The 18,837-nt window shown below is 40.7% G+C and overlaps 1 protein-coding gene across 6 annotated transcripts in view; it reads right to left on the bottom strand.

The window, feature by feature from the left end:
• The window catches only part of Slc5a1 (solute carrier family 5 member 1), a 168,566-nt gene that overhangs the window by 62,914 nt on the left and 86,815 nt on the right, over positions 1–18,837 (bottom strand). For 5 of the 6 annotated variants that reach the window (XM_010603872.2, XM_010603871.1, XM_010603868.1 and 2 more), the window contains one exon: positions 14,269–14,347. The exons of the other annotated variant lie outside the window; for it this stretch is intronic. The gene's annotated coding sequence lies outside the window, so the exon portion shown is untranslated. The remainder of the gene's footprint in view (positions 1–14,268; positions 14,348–18,837) is intronic. 6 annotated transcript variants of the gene reach the window in all.

Genomic DNA, 18,837 nt, shown 5'->3' with positions numbered 1-18,837 from the left:
GCTGGTGGTGGCACGCGGGACGGACTACCTGTCCGGCGGGGAGGGGCCGGCCAGGGGGTGGTGCCCGTTTGGCACAAAGGCCCTCTGTGCTCCCGCTGCCGGCACCTGCCCGGCTGCCACGCCTGCCTGGCCACTGGGCTCCACCAAGGCAGAAGCTACAGGTCACCCGCCACCGGACCTTGTGCCAGTCCCACGGTCTCTCTGGGTCTGAAACCTCCCTGTGTGAAACAGGTGCAAGACAGTTCTGAGAAACCAGCCAAGTTGCTCTCCGCAGAGAACATTCTTAGATGGAAAGTGTTGGATGTTGCTGGGAAAAATCCAGCGCAGTCATAATCCATTGGCCACAGGCATGGCCATTCTCCGTCCTGTGTTCCTGGTTTCTCCACAGCCTGCAGCCCCCAGGAACACTGTTACCACACCATAAAGAGAAAGAAACTGAGGCTAGGAGAAGGCTCCTGGGGCAGCCATTTCCTACGCTGCCTCCCTACTTCAGTATCTGTGGGTTCTGCATTCAGAGGATTCCACCAAGGACAGCTGGGAAATTTGGGGAGGAAAAAAAATTGCAGCTGCACTAGACGCGTATAGACTGTTTTCTTGTCATCATTCTCTAAAATACGATACAATTATTTATGTGGTATGTGCGTGTTGTTATATAATAAATAGCATTTATTGATACAGTGGTACCTCAGATCATGAACTTAAGTCTTTCCACGATGACACTTGCAATTCAGTTACAACCAGAATTGTGGAATGAATTCTGCGACCAGAATCGAGGAAAGAATTAAGTTGATGAGCCAAGGTACTACAGGCATTATAAGCAATCTAGGGCTGGTCTAAAGTATTGGGAGGGTGTGCATAAGTTATCTGCAGATCCTGTGCCATTTTATATAAAGGATTTGAACATCTGCAGGGTTGGGTACCCACAGGGGATCTTGAAACGCATTCCCCTCAGATACTGAGGAACAACTGTAATGTGCTTGGGGGCCCTTCTCAAGCACACAGGAGGAAAGACACTAGAGAAGCCCTCGCCAGGAACCCATCTGATGCTAGCCCTTCCTGGGGATTCCGTCTGCCCACCTAGAAACAACAGTCTAAGCCGCAAGCCCAGGTTCAGAAGGGAGCTGTCAAGACAGAGGGGAGACGTGACGTTCCCAGGGTCACACGGAGCCAGTGGTGACTCCCCAGGCTGGGGCACCCCCTGGTGTGAACAGGCTGATCCTCCCTCTCTGCCTCGGAGGTCCGCTTCCCAGGCTCCCTCAACAGCACTTGTTCTTCCCACTGAGGCTGCAGCCGGAGAATCGTTATTTAGACAGCACCCATGCAGCGCCCCCAGTCCCCCCACTTGTCCCCCAGGGCTGCTGACGAGATGAGTCTGTGTCCAGAGCCCAGCATAACGCTTGCCCAAAAAGGGCTTCAGAGGAAGCCGATGCAGAGACCCTCTGCTGCAGATGATGCCTTCCAAGACTTAGAGCTAAGCTGTCAGCCGCACGCAGAGCAACCTCTCTTCTGTCTATTTCCATTCTCCCCTTCATCAGAGCGCTTTCACTTGGCTCTGTGCCCAGCAGTCTCTACCCTTTCCTCGCAGCCTAAAAGCTCCTCCTCAGCAGGCCCCAAATATACAGTGTCTACTTCTCACTGGCTTAACTGTGCCTGTGGAAAGGGACCCCATGATAGAATGGCCATGAAATAGTGCACTCCTATCACACAATGAAACCGACATCCTACGTTCAGAGACCCTAGGTTTGGGGAAGGAGGAGCTGGGAAAGGGACTAGTTTGAACCTCAGCTCAGCCACCAGTCAGGACAGACCATGGACAGCTCACTTGAAATCTACAACCCTCTCGGAACATCTGTGTAGACAGCAAGGACTGTTTTGAACGATGGGCATAAAGGATCCTCATTGTGAGACCCTGGCAAAAGTAAAGGATCTGGAAAGGTACTATAACTATTTTTGTCCACTGGTTTTTTTCTCATTGTGTCTCAGGTACAAGAAAGCCCAGAAAACAGGCTGTTGACCCGTACATTTATTTCCTGTGGCTCCTGCAACACATTACCATAAACTCAGAGACATAAAACAACAGAGATTTATCTTCTCATAGTGCTGGAAGGTAGAAATCAGTTTTCTGAAATCTGAAATCAGTTTCTCTGGGCTGAAATCATGGTGTGAGCAGGGCCGTGCACCTGAGGATCGAGGACAGAACTCTTCCTTGCCTCTTCCAGCTTCTGTCAGCTGTTGGCATTCTTTGGCTTGTGCCAGAGTACTCCAGCCCTGTGCCTCTGCGTGTGTTTGTGTGTGTGTGTGTGTGTGTGTGTGTGTTTAAATTCACATAACATTAAATTTACCATCATAACCATTTTTATTGTGCAATTCAGTAGCATTAAGTACATTCATATTGTTGTACAACCATCACAACCATCTGGCTCCACAATTTTTTGATCGCCCCAAACTGAAACTCTGTATTCATTAAACTGTAACTCCCCACTCCCTCTTCTCCCAACACCTGGAAACCACTATTCTGCTTTCTAACTATATGAATTTTGACTGTTGCAACACATTGCCGGCACTTTATTTGAGTGGAATTTAAATAATCTGCCTCTGTCTTCACCTCACCTTCTCTGTCTGTCTTCTCCACCTTTATAAGGCTATTTGTGATGGGATTTGGGACCCACCTAGATAATCCAAGGATAATCCAGTGATCTAGCCTCACTCAAAATTTTAATTTAATCACATCTGCAAAAATCTTTCTGTTTTTCAAATAAAGTAGCATTTACAGCTTCCAGGGATTAGAACCTGATATCTTTCTCTTTTATTAAGGATCTGGAACTAGGAGAAGGGTTCTACTGGCAGCCATTTCCTGCCCTGTGTCTTCCCTTTTCAATCGAGTAGCCACTATTTAAGCGACTACAATCAGTGATGATAAAGGAGACTGGATATAGAAAGATTTGCTGAAGGAAGTAAGATTGGAGATTCTTTGGAAGGGTGGGGTAGGAGAAAGGTGCTGATGGAGAGAATGATTCCAGGCTTAAGTATAAAAGTCCAAACGTTGCCAGGGAGAGAGAAGGTGAGGAGTAACAAAAAGTGACAGGAAAGGGAACTCCTGAGATAATCTTATGCTAGCCCCAAGATATAAGCATGAGGAAGTGGACAAGATGGAAAGCAAAAAAAGATAATGTGTTCCTGACTCTCCCTCTAAACTGAAAGTCAACAGCAGCTTGATTCATGATGGGATCCTTCCCAGGATGACTCCAACCCTAACATTCTTTGTTACTCTGGGTAAGTCTCACACATTCTCTGAGTATCACCTATATAATGGAGACACAATTTGCTCTAACAGAGGTTTGCTAAGTACCCACCATGCGTGCCAGCTTTAGGCTAGGACCAGAACCCAAGTTTCTTGGCAATTGGCTGTAGATCTTTCTTCTAGATACAAAATCCCCAACTAGCTTTGGAGAGGAGCCATGGGGATAAAAAGCTGCAAGGCGCCCAGCTAACTTTCCCAACAGCTTTTCACAGGTCATTGTCTCAACCTGATCATCAACCTGGGGCACCAGGAAGAGTGTGTGCCTGGGTGTCAGGAGCCTGAGTTCAGGCGCTGACTCCTCTGCAAGTGACCTTGGGCAAGTCACTCCCCGCTCTGAAACAGTTTCCTTACATGTCAAATGGGCAGAATTTGACCTAATCTTCTCTTAAGAAGGACTCTGGAGCCAACTCTGACTCTAGCCTAGTTTCTAGCCTAGTTTCTCGACTCTAGCCTCTGACTCTAGTTTCAGGCTTCTGAAACTCCTGGGCCTCGATCTCTTCTCTATCCACTGGGGACAAGAGCCCTGGAAGGAATCATGTCAACCGCATGTTATCCTAAATTTCATCCCCTTTATATCTGCTCTCTGCAGAGATGAGATTTTCTATTTCTAAGCATCATTTTTTTAAAACAGAAAAGGGGAACATGATCATTGCTCATAAATTAATGCACTCTTCCCTGGACACTTCTCACCCAGGGAATGGACAGTGGCTACCTATTCGGGGGCACCTGAGTGGAATCTGCCTTGCCCACTCATTAGTGAGGTAACCTCAGAACAGAGTATCTAACTTTGCCCTCATTTGCAACATGGAGATAATAACATCTGAGATAAATGTGAGGACGTCTCTGTATCTGCCAAGCACACATTTTAGTACTCAATAAAATGCTTAACTTTTATCTTCTTTATCACAGTCACCTTATCTGGACTCAAAGATGAACCATTCTCAACTGGGCCCATGCTCTCACAGAGCAGAAGACAAGACACAAAAAGAGAATATATGATGTATGTGTTATGACAAGTAGCATAATTTCAATATTCACAATGACCCTACTGCTTTCTCCATTCTATAGACAAGGCACTAAAATGCAAAAGGATTAAGTAATTTGTCTCAGGGTTCCTCAGCTATTGCTCAACCTCATGTACCTCTACTGGATTATAACCAATAGTGTATAAAGAAGGGAATGGATAGAACAAAACAAGAAATAAAGTCTGAGTCCTGATTCTGAGGCCTCTCTGGAGCCAGCTGCCCTCTATCCCTTCCCCCACCACCGCCTAGTTTGGCACTTGGCCCCAACTGCTTGTAGATGTGAGGCATTTTGATGAGTTATCGATTATAACAAATGCAGACAGAAGTCAACACTATTCTAAGCATCATCTCCTGCCAAATACCTTAGTTAGCTGAAAGGATGAAAGCAGGTGCACTAAGAGAGTTACCTGTTGCCCTGGTGCTGGAGAAGTCAGCTCTCAGAGAGCCACACCTCAGTGTGACATGTCCCAACTCCCTGTGAGAAGAAACACAGTAGCATCTCATTGCACAAGGTGGCTCAGAGACCTGCAGGTGCTGGCTGAAAAATGTGCCAAAGCTTCCATCTACAAAAGCACCCATGTGTGCGAGCACATGCTCACACACACACACACACACACACACACACACACTGCCAATTTGTCACCCATCAGTCAACCTGCCACTGAGTTGGAATTCCAGAAACACAAAACCCAGACTCAAAATTCCCTGGGTAATTCCACTTCTGTGAGGTAGTCTGAGGAGTCAAAATCACAGAGACAGAGAATAGAATTGTGGGAGCTGAGAGACAGAAGGTAAAACTGGAGTTATTGTTAATGGCTTTTCTTTTTTTTTTCCTGTAATGCTAAGGACTAGACCAAGCTAAGCAAGTGCTCTACCTATATCCCCAGCCTGGAAGTTTTTGTTTAATAGATAACTGAATTTCAGTTCTGCACGATGAAACGCTGTGGAGATGGAGGATGGTGATGGCTGCATATCACTACTAATGTATTTTACATATCTGAACTATATACTTTAAAATATGCATGATGCTAATTTAACATTTACATCTATTATACCATATTTAGAAATAAATTTTTTTGCTATGGACTCTCACTATGTTGCCTAGGCTGCTCTCTAATACCTTGACTCAAGTGATTCTCCCACCTAAGCCTCCCCAATCACTACGATCATCATGCTAGACTTAAAACCATAAATGTCAATATTGTATATATATCACACATAACACACCAAGAAAAGCCCTGGTCAACTGGAAGACCCTCTGAGATAACAGTAGGATTGGGAAGTTGTTTGTGTATTCAACAAATACCAGTTTAACAGTAGTCTAAGCACTAAGAGTATAACGTGAACAAGAGAAAAGGTCCCTGTGCTTTGGAAGCTTAACTCCCATGCACATGCTTAAAGGACACAAAGGTGTGGAGACCGCTTTGGGATGATGAAATGTTCTGTAAGCAGATACATATGGTGGCTGTGTGACAATTTGAATGCGCTAAACACCACTGCATTGTTCACTGTACAAGAGTTAATTTTGGGTTACATGAATTTCACCTTATTTAAATAAATAACTAAATATGCACAAGGCATCTGGCGTAAAAGCAATAAAAATTAGGGGGCCTAGGAGTGTAGCTCAGTGGAGTAATTGCCTATTGTTCATGAGGCATGTAAAAATAAATAAATTAATAGTAAGATATTGTTTTGTCCAGGCAAAGTATTACATACCTATAGTCCCAGCATTCAGAAGTCTGAGGTGGGATTCAGCCCAAGAATTAAAGGCCAGCCTAGACAAATACTAAGATCCCATCTCAAAAATATATTTAATGCCCCACCCAGAAAATTTCTACCCAACTTGTTCACTGGTTCTAAAAGTTTTACATATTTAATTCCTTAACATGCCTTTTTTTTCTTTTTTTCTTTTTTTTTTTTTTTTGTAGTACCGGGGATTGAAATCAGTACCTTGCACTTGCAAAGCAGGCGTAGTGCCACTGAGTTAAATCCCCAGCCCTTAACATGCCATTTAGTAAGAAAAGGACCAAAGATGTAGGGACAGTGAGAAGGATAGGGAAAGGGGAATAAGGGAAAAGGAAAAAAATATGAGAAAATGTAAAAATGGAATTAAAGTGTTTGAAGGTGGGGAGGGGAGGAAGGGGTAGAGGAAGGTGGGGACAAGGGAAAAAAATGAGAACCAAGACCTGGCATGTAAAGGTACAAGATCCCAGTAATGAATGTAACTGTACTGTCTACCTAGAATGTACCAATAAATTCAATATAAAATTTTTAAAAAACATGCCATTTAAACAAAATGAAAAAGCAAATTTATTTCACTGTCAAAAATAATACTTTACCTCATCTAATAGCTGATTTTGATAATTCTACACTGAGAAACATTCATTCAGAATATCCATTCTATCCCCAGCACAGGGTTACAAACTTAAATAACACCCAATCTCTGACAGGCCTTCCTGGTCCATCAAGGAAAGTTTACACATGATATAAGCTTGTTCTTTCCTATGCAGGTATATCTCACACACGCACACACACACACACACACTTCCCCAGGCTAATGCTCATGATCCTTTACTCTCAGTTTAAATTTCTTCCAAGAAGCTTCCTGACCTGTCCCATCACTAGCCGCAATACTCTCATCCTTCCTATATTTGTTTCAATTTTTAATTTACATTTATTTGCATAACTGTGTTTTTCACTAAACTGTAAGCATCATGAGGGTAGCACCAATGCCTACGAGTGGGATTGGCAATGCTAGATGCTCAATAAATACTAGCTGCATTAATAAATGAATAAAATAATGAGCATAAACAATTTTAGTGTGTTAGGTGCTCTGTGTGGCAGAACGTGTCTGACTTTGTCTCTCTAAGGGACGTAGAAAGAGGGGCAAAGGATACAATCAATAAAAGAGGATATTCATACAGAATCTTAAGGGATAAATGGGAGTTCCTAGTGCAATGCAGCTGGGAAAACATAGGGAGATATGAGCACACACAATGAAAATTCGGGAACCTGGAAGTGCTTATGGTCTGCATGGTTGGAAGATGGAAATAAGGCCAAAGTCATGGGCACAAATTATACTACAGAGAACCTTGTACAACATGCTCAGTATGCTAGAATTCCTCCCATGAAGCACTGGGGAGCCAGGAATCAAGGGCTCCTAACCTTAGACTCAGACACTCAAGTGGGTTTCAGTTCCCCATTAATTTCCTAAAACTATACACACAGTTCCAGTCAGATGTGGATTTTCTTGGACAAAGGGCCCATCACTTTCATCACATTCCCCACCCCAATTCACGACTTTTATAATACTTATATTGCTCAGAACACTTGTTTTTTCCTTGTCTTCCCCACCAGAAGACAACCTCTGTGAGGCCAGGGACTTTTTCTTTTTCACTATTGTCTCCAGCATCTAGCACACATGGCTTGAAATTTATTAAAGTTCAAAGAGTACTTATTTACTAAATAAATCTTACTGAAGACATTTTTCAGTGTGGTGAATAAACATATTATCTTAATTTTTAAGTGTACACTTCAATAACATTAAATACATACATATTGTGGGCTACCATCAGCAGCACTATCCATACACAGAACTCTTCATATTTTTTTTTCTGTTTGGTTTTTGAGGCAAGGTCTCACTACGCAGTCTGAACTATCCTTGAACTCACTGTGTAGCCCAGACTGGCCTTGAACTTGCTGTGATCCTCCCACCTCAGCCTCCTGAGTACTGGGATTACAGGCATCTGCCACCACATCCAGCCACAGAACTCTTTTCATCTCACAAAGGTAAAATTCTTTACCCCTTAAGCAATTATTATTACAACCTACAATACAACAATCCTTCCACTTCTACCCATCCCCAGTGGCCCCTGGAAATCACCATTCCACTTCTTGTCTCTATGAATTTAACTAGTCTAGATATCTCCTATAGATAGAATCATATAGTATTTGTTATTTTGTACTAGCTTATTTCACTTAGCAAGGTTTATCCATAGTGTTATGAAGAAAGAGCTGTCAGAATATTCCTTCTAAGGCTGAATAATATTCATTATATGTATTTTATCTTTCACAATTGGTTATTGTGAATAACGCCACTATGAATATAAGTATGTCAGTATTTTTAATCTTTCTTTAAATAAAGACTTGCTTAGCATTCATGAGCCCTGAGTTCTATCCTCAACACATACACACACTACATAAGAGTAGTCACAAAATGAGTGAGTGAATAAATGGATGTGTGGATAGATAACATGTGGATGGAAGAGTGATGTATGAATAGATGGATGGATGGATGGATGGGTGGGTGGATGGATGGATGGGTGGATGGATGGATGGATGGATGGATGGGTGGATGGATGGATGGATGGATGGTTGGATGGATGGATGGTTCGATGGATTAGTGAAAATACTCTAAACTAGGAAGAGCTGTTCTTTATCTTCATTGTGACACCTTCCACCCAATGACACACCAGTCTTCAGAGATACTGTGAGGTAATAGTGATCCCATTATAGCAAAGGAAGTATTGTATTAGAGTTTCAAAATATTTACAAAGATGAGTAATTCTGTGCTCGCTCTGATCACAGTCAGTAGGAATCAGTAAAACGATTGTGCACTAGAACTTAAGCTGTTGCTGACTAAGGAGAATGGGGTTTTCCCAAAATGGGAACCCTTGGAAAGCAGGAAGTAATCTAATTTGAGTGAAACCACAGCCAGTATCAAATATGGAGCAAACAGAACATCAGTCAAAACAGCAAAAATAAAATCAATGAAAATTCAGGAACTTGAGCTACAGAGAATGATGGCAATAAATGGGTCCAAAGGTCAAATAAGCACAGAGAAGAGATTTTAAGGATATCAAGCTCTGCGTCAAACTGGCCCACAGGATTTGCTCATCTGTGGTCTCACAATCCATGGTAAATATATAAGAATCGACCTCAATAGAAAAAAAGGACCAAAAAAATATAGTTAGTTGATACATAAGGAAATATAAATGACACACAAACATGTAGAAAAGCTACCAAGTCTCACTCTAATGAGATAAATACAAACTAAAACTCCAGTATGGTATTTTTTACCTAACACACTAGAAAAGGTTGTAAACAAATTGATAATACGTTACATTGTGAGAGGAAGTATGTACTCTCACACATTGCTGGTGAGAACAAGAACTGGTACCACTTCTAAAAGTAATTTGAAAACATCTATCAAAATATAATATATAACATGTTTCATTAAGCTCATTGGTGCATTTCAGGTACACATTATGATCACACGCATCGTTGGGAATTTGTACCTCTACAGGATGTATCTTGGTTCTTCTTTTTTCCCCGTTCCCCTCCCATCCCTTCCACCCCTCCACCTCTCCCTATTCATTTACGAAAAGAAAATTGTTTCCATTTTTTCCTTCTTTTCTCATATTTCTTGTTTCCCTTCTTTCCTTTCTCCTACCTCCATATAGTAATTATATAAATATAAGATATGGTGAATGCTTAAATGAAAATTTTATTATGGTAAAAGATGCATTGCCATTAATTCCTCCCAAAACACTCCCTCTCCCTTTGGACACACCCCATATTCTTGGAAATGTACCCTTTACTGTAATAAGGTTTTCTTTTCATTTAAACATTTACTGTATATTTCAACCACCCCCTATTGACTTACCTTACAATCCAGCAACCACACCTATTGTATTTACCTAAATAAGTTGAAAATATTTTCACAAAATAACCCTGCACGTACATATTTATAGCAGGTTTATCCATAATTGCCCCGAATTAGAAGCAACCAAGTTGCTGTCCCTTGATAGGTAAGTGGATAAACAAATTACAGTACATTCATATAATGGAGAAAACAAGAGAAATGAGAGAAAGGAATGAGCTACCAAGCAATGAAAAAAATGAAGAAACTTGTTTAATTAATTTTATTAATGCATATCAATTTTAGAAAATATTTGCATTTCAATATGGTTTCTTGTATACTGCATATAACGTTTCTTATCATATCTACCTCAACTTCAGTGTATATTGCTAAGTAAAAGAAGTCAATCTGAGAATTTTACATACTGTACAGTTCCAACTATATGACATTTTAGAAAAGGCAAAACTATAGAGATAGTAAAAAGATCTGTAGTTGCCAGGGATTAGTAGCAATGGATGGAGAATAGAGAATTTTAAAGACAGTGAAATTATTCTGTATGATCCTATACTGGTGGTATGTACCATTACACCTTTGTCAAAACCCACAGAATGTTTAACACCAAAAGAGAATCATAATGTAAACTATGACCTTTAGTTGATAATGAGACATCAGTGTAGGATTATGGACTGTAACAAATGTTCCACTCTGGTGTGGGTGTGTTTGGATCAAGGAGCATATGGGAACTCTCTGTACTTTTCACTCCATTTTTCTATGAACCTAAAACAATTCTTTTTTAAAAAAATTTTGGGGTGGTGGTGGGGGTTTGAGACAGGGTCTCACTGTGTAGCTCAGGCTGGTCTTGAATTCACGGCAATTCTCCTGCCTCAGCAGAAGTGCTGGGGTTACAGGTGTCACCATCACACACACACTAAAAAGTTCATTTTTTAAAAAATTATACTTGTAGGCACAGACCTACCAATTGACTTCCAAGAATTTATGTTATACATAGGCTTACATGAAGATAAAATGGCCTACATTTACATTTTTATATTGCAGCACTATTTGTAAATGAAAAAGATTAGAAACTATGTAAATATGTACCAGTAAACACTGGTTAAATATATCACGCTATAGCCATTTAATAGAATAATACTACATAGCTATTTTCAAAAAGAAAGTTGTTGCGCATTGATATGAAATGATCTCAAGGATATTTTGTTAGGTCCAAAAAGCACAGTATACTGAACAACTTATAGTACATTAATATTAATGCAAAATATCAGGAGATGGAGAAAGAATATAGGTACTTATATATACATTTTTTAAATCTTTTTAGGGGACTCATTAAATTGATCACTTTCCAGGAGAAAATTTTGATAATTCTGAGGCTTTTTTCTATTGATGCATGTTTATTATTTTGTGTGTCCTATGAATGCATTAGTTACCAGACAGTTGTTAGAAGAAACAAAGGAAAAGAATAGAAGCGAAGGAGAATGAACACTACCTTCGAATCACTGAATATCCAAGCAGAAGGGAACCTGAGCAATCTTCTAACTTTATCCATAATACATTCATGGAGTTAACAACTATATATTGAGTACCTCATCTATGTCTGTCATTTCCAAAGGCTAGGTGGCAAGATGCAAAGACATGAACAAAGAGTCTAATGAGAAAAGACCTTAAGTTTATCTGTAAGAGAGGAGACCAACAGCTTCAAGACTAGGCCTTGGCAGTTACCCAGAGAGTTGGTAGGAAAGCTAGGAATCTGTGAATCCAGATTCACAGGCTCCTATTTGGTTTTATTGTCTACCTTGTGCTTAAAGCTCAGCAAAAGAAATGGAGTTAATCATACAATTGTACAAGGGTAACCATAACTGAAGCACAAAATTGGCTCTTTTGAGAGAGCTTTCCTCTCCTCCGCGTACTTTCTCTTTTTTTTAATTGTTTTTTAATTTTTAGTAGTACATGTTTGTACTACATAGTGATTACATTCATTGAGAGGAGTTGGTAAATTTATGTAACACATCTTAATTTTTTACTTCCTCTTCCCCGCGCCTCTCCATGGACTTTCCAATAGTCACAGTCACTAATGGCTGTAGAAATATCTACCATTAGCACTTAACACTACTTTGATCTTCCACCCCATAGAAACTATTACTCAGAAGCCACATATGGTGTTGCATACCAGTAATCCCAGCACTCTGGGAAGCTGAGAGAGAAGGATTACAAGTTTGAGCCCTGCCTTAGTTGAGTGATTTAGTGACAACCTATCTGTAAATAAATAAATAAACAGACTGAGGATGTAGCTAAGCATAAAGGCGTAGTTCATTATAAATAAGCATGGTGAATGCACACATCTTTCCAAATAATGGCTCATCAGTCCCAATAGAGACGTCCAAAGTGACAAGACAAAGCAATAAAGCAGAGTCTGGGTTAAAGAATTGTCACCTATCTGAGCAGAGAGGAAGTAATGAAATCAACTGTCCAGTGTCCCTGATCACAGATTCTCGAGTCTTATACAATCTCTTCAGTGGGGTTTTTCCCCCATGGTATGAAGTCCTGCCAAGAAGCATGAAGAGGAGAGTATCATTCTCATTACCTTCAGGGAAAAAGATGCGATAATCACCAAGATGAGAGTTAACCTAATGTTTTAAATTAACATTAAGAAAAGTATATAATACACAGAAATTAGAACCATATATACACACACACACACGTATTCAAACATCCTCATAAATACAGAGGCATATACACAAATATTGACCCTAAAACACAGAATCAAAGTCTGGCTTCACTTAGAGAGTGTGATCCACCATGATAATTCAAAATGAAAAGTCCTAAAATCTCTGTTTGACTTAGGAGTGATTCTATTATTGGAGAAGAGCTCGCTGATTGGCTTCCCATCTTCAGTTTGGCTCTGGTGCATATGTGTGACAAGGAACTTCTCCTTGCTGATACAGAAATGTTGAAGAAAAAGATGGGGCTGTGCTTGAAAAGGACAGAGAGGTCAAACCAAGATGTTTAATATGACTTAGGCCATGGATCCGAAAACAAGATCTGGCTGGGGATTTAGCTCAGTGGGGCCACTGACTGCCTTGCAAGCTCAAGGTCCCAAGTTCAATCCTCAGTACAAAGAAAACAAACAAACAAAACAAGATCTCATTTTTCATGGAAGTCTGTTGCAAGACACTGCCACTATGCTCTCTGGTCTCTAGCTATTCCAGATCCCAGTTTAAACCTCTTACTTTGAATCATCCTGAGTCACTCGCTGCTTGCTTCCTGCTCCTGCTCCTTGAGAAAACCCCTGGGAGAGTTGACTTCAGTGCAAAGTATACTCCAAAGTCATCATTCCATGTGAAAGAGCTCTGATTTCTTCGGGGCAAAGGCCTCTTTAAACTACAAGTGTTATTAACACTGTGACTGCTCCCACTTAACCTTGATATGGGAGGGCTACTTGTGCCTCCTTGGATAAGGGAGCTGCTGGTAAGTGGCCTTGAGAGCTAGTTTTTTCAATGCTTGGATAAGGTGTGTGTCAAGTTTTGGATTCTACAACCTCTAAGAATAACAGACTTTTCACACTGAAAATGATTAAGAACATTCAACCCACCACTTCATTCTACAGTAAGGACATTGAGATGTAAAGAGCAAGACTACAAAAGAAATGGAAACATAGATCTACAAAGACTTATTCATAATGCTCACAGCAGTTGTATTCATAACAGCCAGAAACTAAATACAACCCAAATGTACCTTAACAGATAAATAGATAAACAAATTTCAGTTTTATTTCTGAATAGAATACTACTCATCAATAAAAGAGAACGAACTACTGATACATACAAAATGCATGAGTGTTATAGACATTGAAATGAGAAAAGAAGGGCCAGGGATTTAGCTCAGTTGTGTCACTGCCTGCCTTGCAAGCACAAGGACCCAAGTTCAATCCCTGGTACCAAAAAAAGAGAAATGAGAAAAGAAAACAAACATAAAATGTAGTATTACAAGGAAAAACTGTTCTGTGAAGATGAAAAATGGAAAGTTATTTGGGGTAGGAGAGGTATTATTGTCTGAAACAGGGTACATGAGAGCTTTCTGAAGTGCTGGTAATCTTCTGTCCCTTGATTGAGGTGGCAGTTACATGGTTAAGTATTTGTCAAAATTCTAGTGCACACTTAAAATCTGTAGGGTTTTTTTATTGTGTGTAAACTACACCTTAATAAAGTTGATTTATTTAAAAAAAAAAAAGAAGATAGGCCCTTATATTTGCACTGGTCTTTTTCGTTAGCAAAGTGCTTTCTCACCTTTCATCTGTTAGGAGAAGGAAAACATCGCCCCTCGTCATTGTAGTTTTTATGTAGGTTCTTCAACTGGGTCTAGGAGCTAAATTAAGACAAGACAGATTATCAACAGAAAAGCATAGGTGCTTTGTTAATTTCACATGTGCACAGGGACATCCTCATACAGGAGTGGCCAGCCAAAGAAATGGCCAAAGCAAGATACCTTTATAGTTTTTAGACAAAGAATGATAAATTTATGAAGAAGTTAAAAGACAAAGGGACCTCTGGGCTGGGAGCAGTAAATTCTAGGGGAGTCACCAGTAGATACATGGGGAGGGGGGTAAACATTCTGAAACATAAGGATTACGTTAGTGAGTTTATTTACTCAGGTCACCGCAGTACCACTTCCCAGCCTCCAATGGAAAAGACTATACCTATACTACTTTCAAACTGGTAAGGGGAGCCAGGCATGGTGGCACACGCCTGTAATCCCAGCACTCAGGAGGCGGAGGCAGGAGGATCGCTGTGAGTTTGAGACCAGCCTGGGCTATATAGTGAGTTCCAGGTCAGTCTCAACTACATAGTGAGAACCTGTCTCAAAAAAACAAAAAAACAAAACAAACTGGTAAGGGGACAGCAGCCATCCTACAGGAATCTTTATGGCCTGTTAAATACAGGAAAATGTAGAGCACACAACCTTTTCTTCAACTAGAGTTCTTCTAATGTTTCTTGCTTAAAATAATGGGCATAATCAGTGGGCGTACTTTGAGTTTGCACACTCTTAACCTCCTCACGCCTCACAACCCCCTCACCAGGCCCTGTGAAGTTGGTGAAGCCGAGCAGGAGAGAACATCTCCATCTTTTTTTTGGGGGGTGGGGGTGAGACAGGGTCTCACTATGTAGTTGAGATTGACCTAGAATTCACTGTGTAGCCCAAGCTGATCTTGAACTCACAGCGATCCTCCTGCCTCAGCCTCCCAAGTGCTGGGATTACAGGCGTGCGCCACCACACCCGGCAGAATGTCTCCATCTTGCAGGAGAGAAAACCGAAGCTGACAGGCAGCACCCTCAGCCACCTGGAGCAGGTACTGGGAATGTCTCCACAGCAATAAGACCTGGAGGGCACGAAGTCCACCCTTTCTTTCTCAAACCACTGTAACTTAGAGGGGCAGGGACCTGTGGATCCCACCATGAATTAGTGGCAAGATTGGGACTAGGGCCCTGGACCTTGGGCTCCCTCTGCACACATGGCTGCTTAACCTCTTCACTGTGCCTTAGAACTTCCCCACTCTTCTCTTACTCCAGGGCCCTCGCTCTGCTCCGGGATGCCCTCAGATCCCTTTAGTGGCTCCAAAACTGTTTTTCTGAAGCCTACACAAAAATCCCAATTCTGTGGCAGCTGCAGTTATGCCTATTAAGGAAGCTGACCAGGTAACATTAGGAAAAAGTGAATTGTTCAGTTTCCCCATACCTTTTAGAACCATTGAATAACAAGACATTGATGACTCTCAAATAATAGAGTCACATGATATCAGGCCCTCATCTGTGAGAATCCCCGCCTATATTTTGCTCCAGTTAAAACTTTAAACCCTGCTACTTTTTGCCCTCGGAACCTGGCCCCCTGACCATGACTGCCTCGGGGTCACTGCCGAATTGTTCTCCAGTCATCCAGATCTGCAGAAAGACCCACTGCCTGAGGCTGATTTCGTCCTGCTCACGGATGGGAGCAGCTTCATGGAAAAGGGCACACTATGCTGGCCACGCAGAGATGACTCAAGATGAAGTGGTCCAAGCAGGACCCCTCCCCACTGGATTGGTCAGCTCAATGAGCGGAGCTATGGGCACTCATACAGGCTCTCCAATGGGCAAAAGAAAAGAGGATAAATGTTTACACAGATTCCTGTTTGCCACTTGGTATATCTATGGCACAGTCTACACAAGTGTGGTCTTCTCATAGCAGAGGGAAAACTTAGTAAAAATAAACAGGATATAATATAGTTATTTGAGTCAATGTGGAAATCTCACAAAGTAGCTATAATTTGAAGAAAGAAGAGATGTAATACCAAATGGCCATGCTAAGGTAGACAGATAAGCCAAAAGGGCCACTAAACAGAAACTTAAGATGATTATACCCACCCCCTGTACAGGTAGTAAATATGTGTTAGTATGGGTTTGTACTTTTCTCGATGGCCTGAGGCCTTCCCTATAACAACAAAGAGGGCTTCAGAGATATGCAATATTTTACTAAAAAAAATTCCAAGGTTTGGTCTGTCTCTCTCCATAGGCAGTGACAATGGGCCAGCATTTATAACAGGTTGTACAAGATCTAGCTAAACTGTTATACTACTTATTGACCTCAGAGTTCTTGTAAGGTTAAAAAAAAAATGAATTGTAAGGTAAATATTGTCAGATATCACTGGATTATGAGTTGATCCGGCTCCCTTTGGCCTTCTTTAAAAATATGATACCCCAAGTCATACTGGGTTCTCCCCATATGAGGTGTTGTTTGGAAGGCCCTCCTGTATCTTGAGAGACTTTATAAAATCATCTCAACTGGGCTTATCCAGTATGGAATCACAGCTGTTAGAACTGGGCAAGTATTTCAAAATATTCAAGGGTGAATTAGAAATAAAGAGGACCTTCCTGCGCTAACTCTTGCCCATCTGATAAAACTGTGAGACCGAGTTTACTTTTAAAAAAAAAAAAAAAAAAAGACCCCTTTACGACCTATATGGAAAGGGCCATATGAGGCACTAATGGTTACTCCCACAGCTGTCAAGGTAGCTGAAGCTCAGCTACCACCACTGCAGAGTAAAACAGAATTGCACGGATTCCAACTCCAGGAGACAACAGCACTCAAAACCCTGCTCTCACCACATTGGAAGTCGGTGAGTCCACACAAGGCTGAAGAATGAGAACTGCAATCAAGATATGGACTCTTATATTATGTCAAACTGTTATGAGCTATTATGCTTTTGAATTAAGAGTTTATGAGCCTACAGATGATATAAATATGTGACCTTTATGTGCTCTGGGGATCCTAATCCCCAATTTATCTCTCTAAAAAGATGCCTTTATGAATTGCTATGACCCCTTAGCTAAAAATTTAATTAAAATGATGAATCAAGGATTTGACTCTACCTAAAACCAGTGGGGAATGTGGGAATGCATAACTTTGTAATCTTAAGTAAGTTCCTAGTCTCAACTCTGATTAATATCAATTAACAGGTGAACATTTAGTAGTTCTGGGTAAATAAAGATTATTTCACTCCTTGTCTGCCTGGAAGGAATGTTTTGAAAACCTTGGGACATTCTGTTACCATCCTGAGTATAGACCCCCACCCTGCCTATCCCCTTACAAAAAGGACCTCAGCCCCCGAGCTGGCACTTCCCGGAGCTACTTGGTTAGACTAATAAAGGTCTGTTTTCCAATAACAACAACAAAAAAAATCCCAATTCTGCATTCTTCCTCTCCCATATAAATTCTGGGCTCCTCGGATCTGCTCTCAGTTAGTTTTCAAGGACTCCAGGATTCTAATGACTTGGTTTCTTATGGAATCATTCCCAGCATTTTTCTACCCAAGGACATTTGCCACCACCAAAAGAACAAGTCCTGAGTAATTATATAAAAATTAAAATTTCATTTTTTTGTCAGATGTCTAGATTACTAATATCCAGTGTTGGCAAGGGTGAAAGAATATGGGCATCATACAGTGGTGTTTATATTTTTATGGTAATTTATCAGTATCTATTGATCTTTTAATATGTACTCTCTGAGTCAGCAATTCCAACTTCTAGATGTCTACCCTAAAGGACTATGCACACCAGTGGGCAAAAATATTCAACATCATTATTCATTACAGTGAAAAAATGAACAATTTAATTATCCACTAAGATTTGGAAGAGTATGGAATCTGAAAAGTAATAAATGAGAAAAAAAAATGTTTAAATAAATAAATAAATAAAAGTAATAAATGAGGAAGTTCGTTGTCCTAAAAACAGGAAACAAGAGATGGCTTTAGTACCCTGAAAATCATTTTTGAGCCCCCTCCCAAGGCCAGTTTGCAGAAACATCTACATGACCTGAATGTGGCTTGAATTTCTTCAGATTTCTGGCTCCTTTTTTGTTTTGTTTTATTTTGCTTGTGTGTATGTGTGTTTCTGTGTGTATGGGGGTTGGGGGAGTGAATCACAACCAGGACAAATCCAAAATGACAAAGGAAAGAGAAATTATTCAGAATAGCAGAGAGGATGAAGTTCAGGCCCCCAAACCAAACCTTCTCTCTCTTAGAACAAGGCAGTGATTTCTCTAGAATAATAAAAGAGCTAAAATTAGCTAACTGTTTGCTATCATTTACTAAGTGTTGAGTAAGTACTTGACAAACATTCCCCTTTAATTCTCACAACAGCTCTCTGACATAGGTGCTACCATCTTCAGTTTACAGATACAGAAAACAGAGAGATTAAGGAAACAGCACAATTCACATAGCTAAGGCAAGACTATAATTTAAACACATTGCTCTTTCATTTCAGTGCATATTAATTTTACTGGTTTTCACTGTGATATATTCATGCATATATATATATATAATA

This window comes from Fukomys damarensis, unplaced genomic scaffold (genome assembly GCF_012274545.1).
Source record: "Fukomys damarensis isolate Sample0158 unplaced genomic scaffold, DMR_v1.0_HiC HiC_scaffold_12, whole genome shotgun sequence".
In the NCBI taxonomy this organism is placed as follows: Eukaryota; Metazoa; Chordata; class Mammalia; order Rodentia; family Bathyergidae; genus Fukomys; species Fukomys damarensis.
Note: the sequence above shows the minus strand (reverse complement) of the source record. Positions and strands in the feature narration are given on the sequence as shown.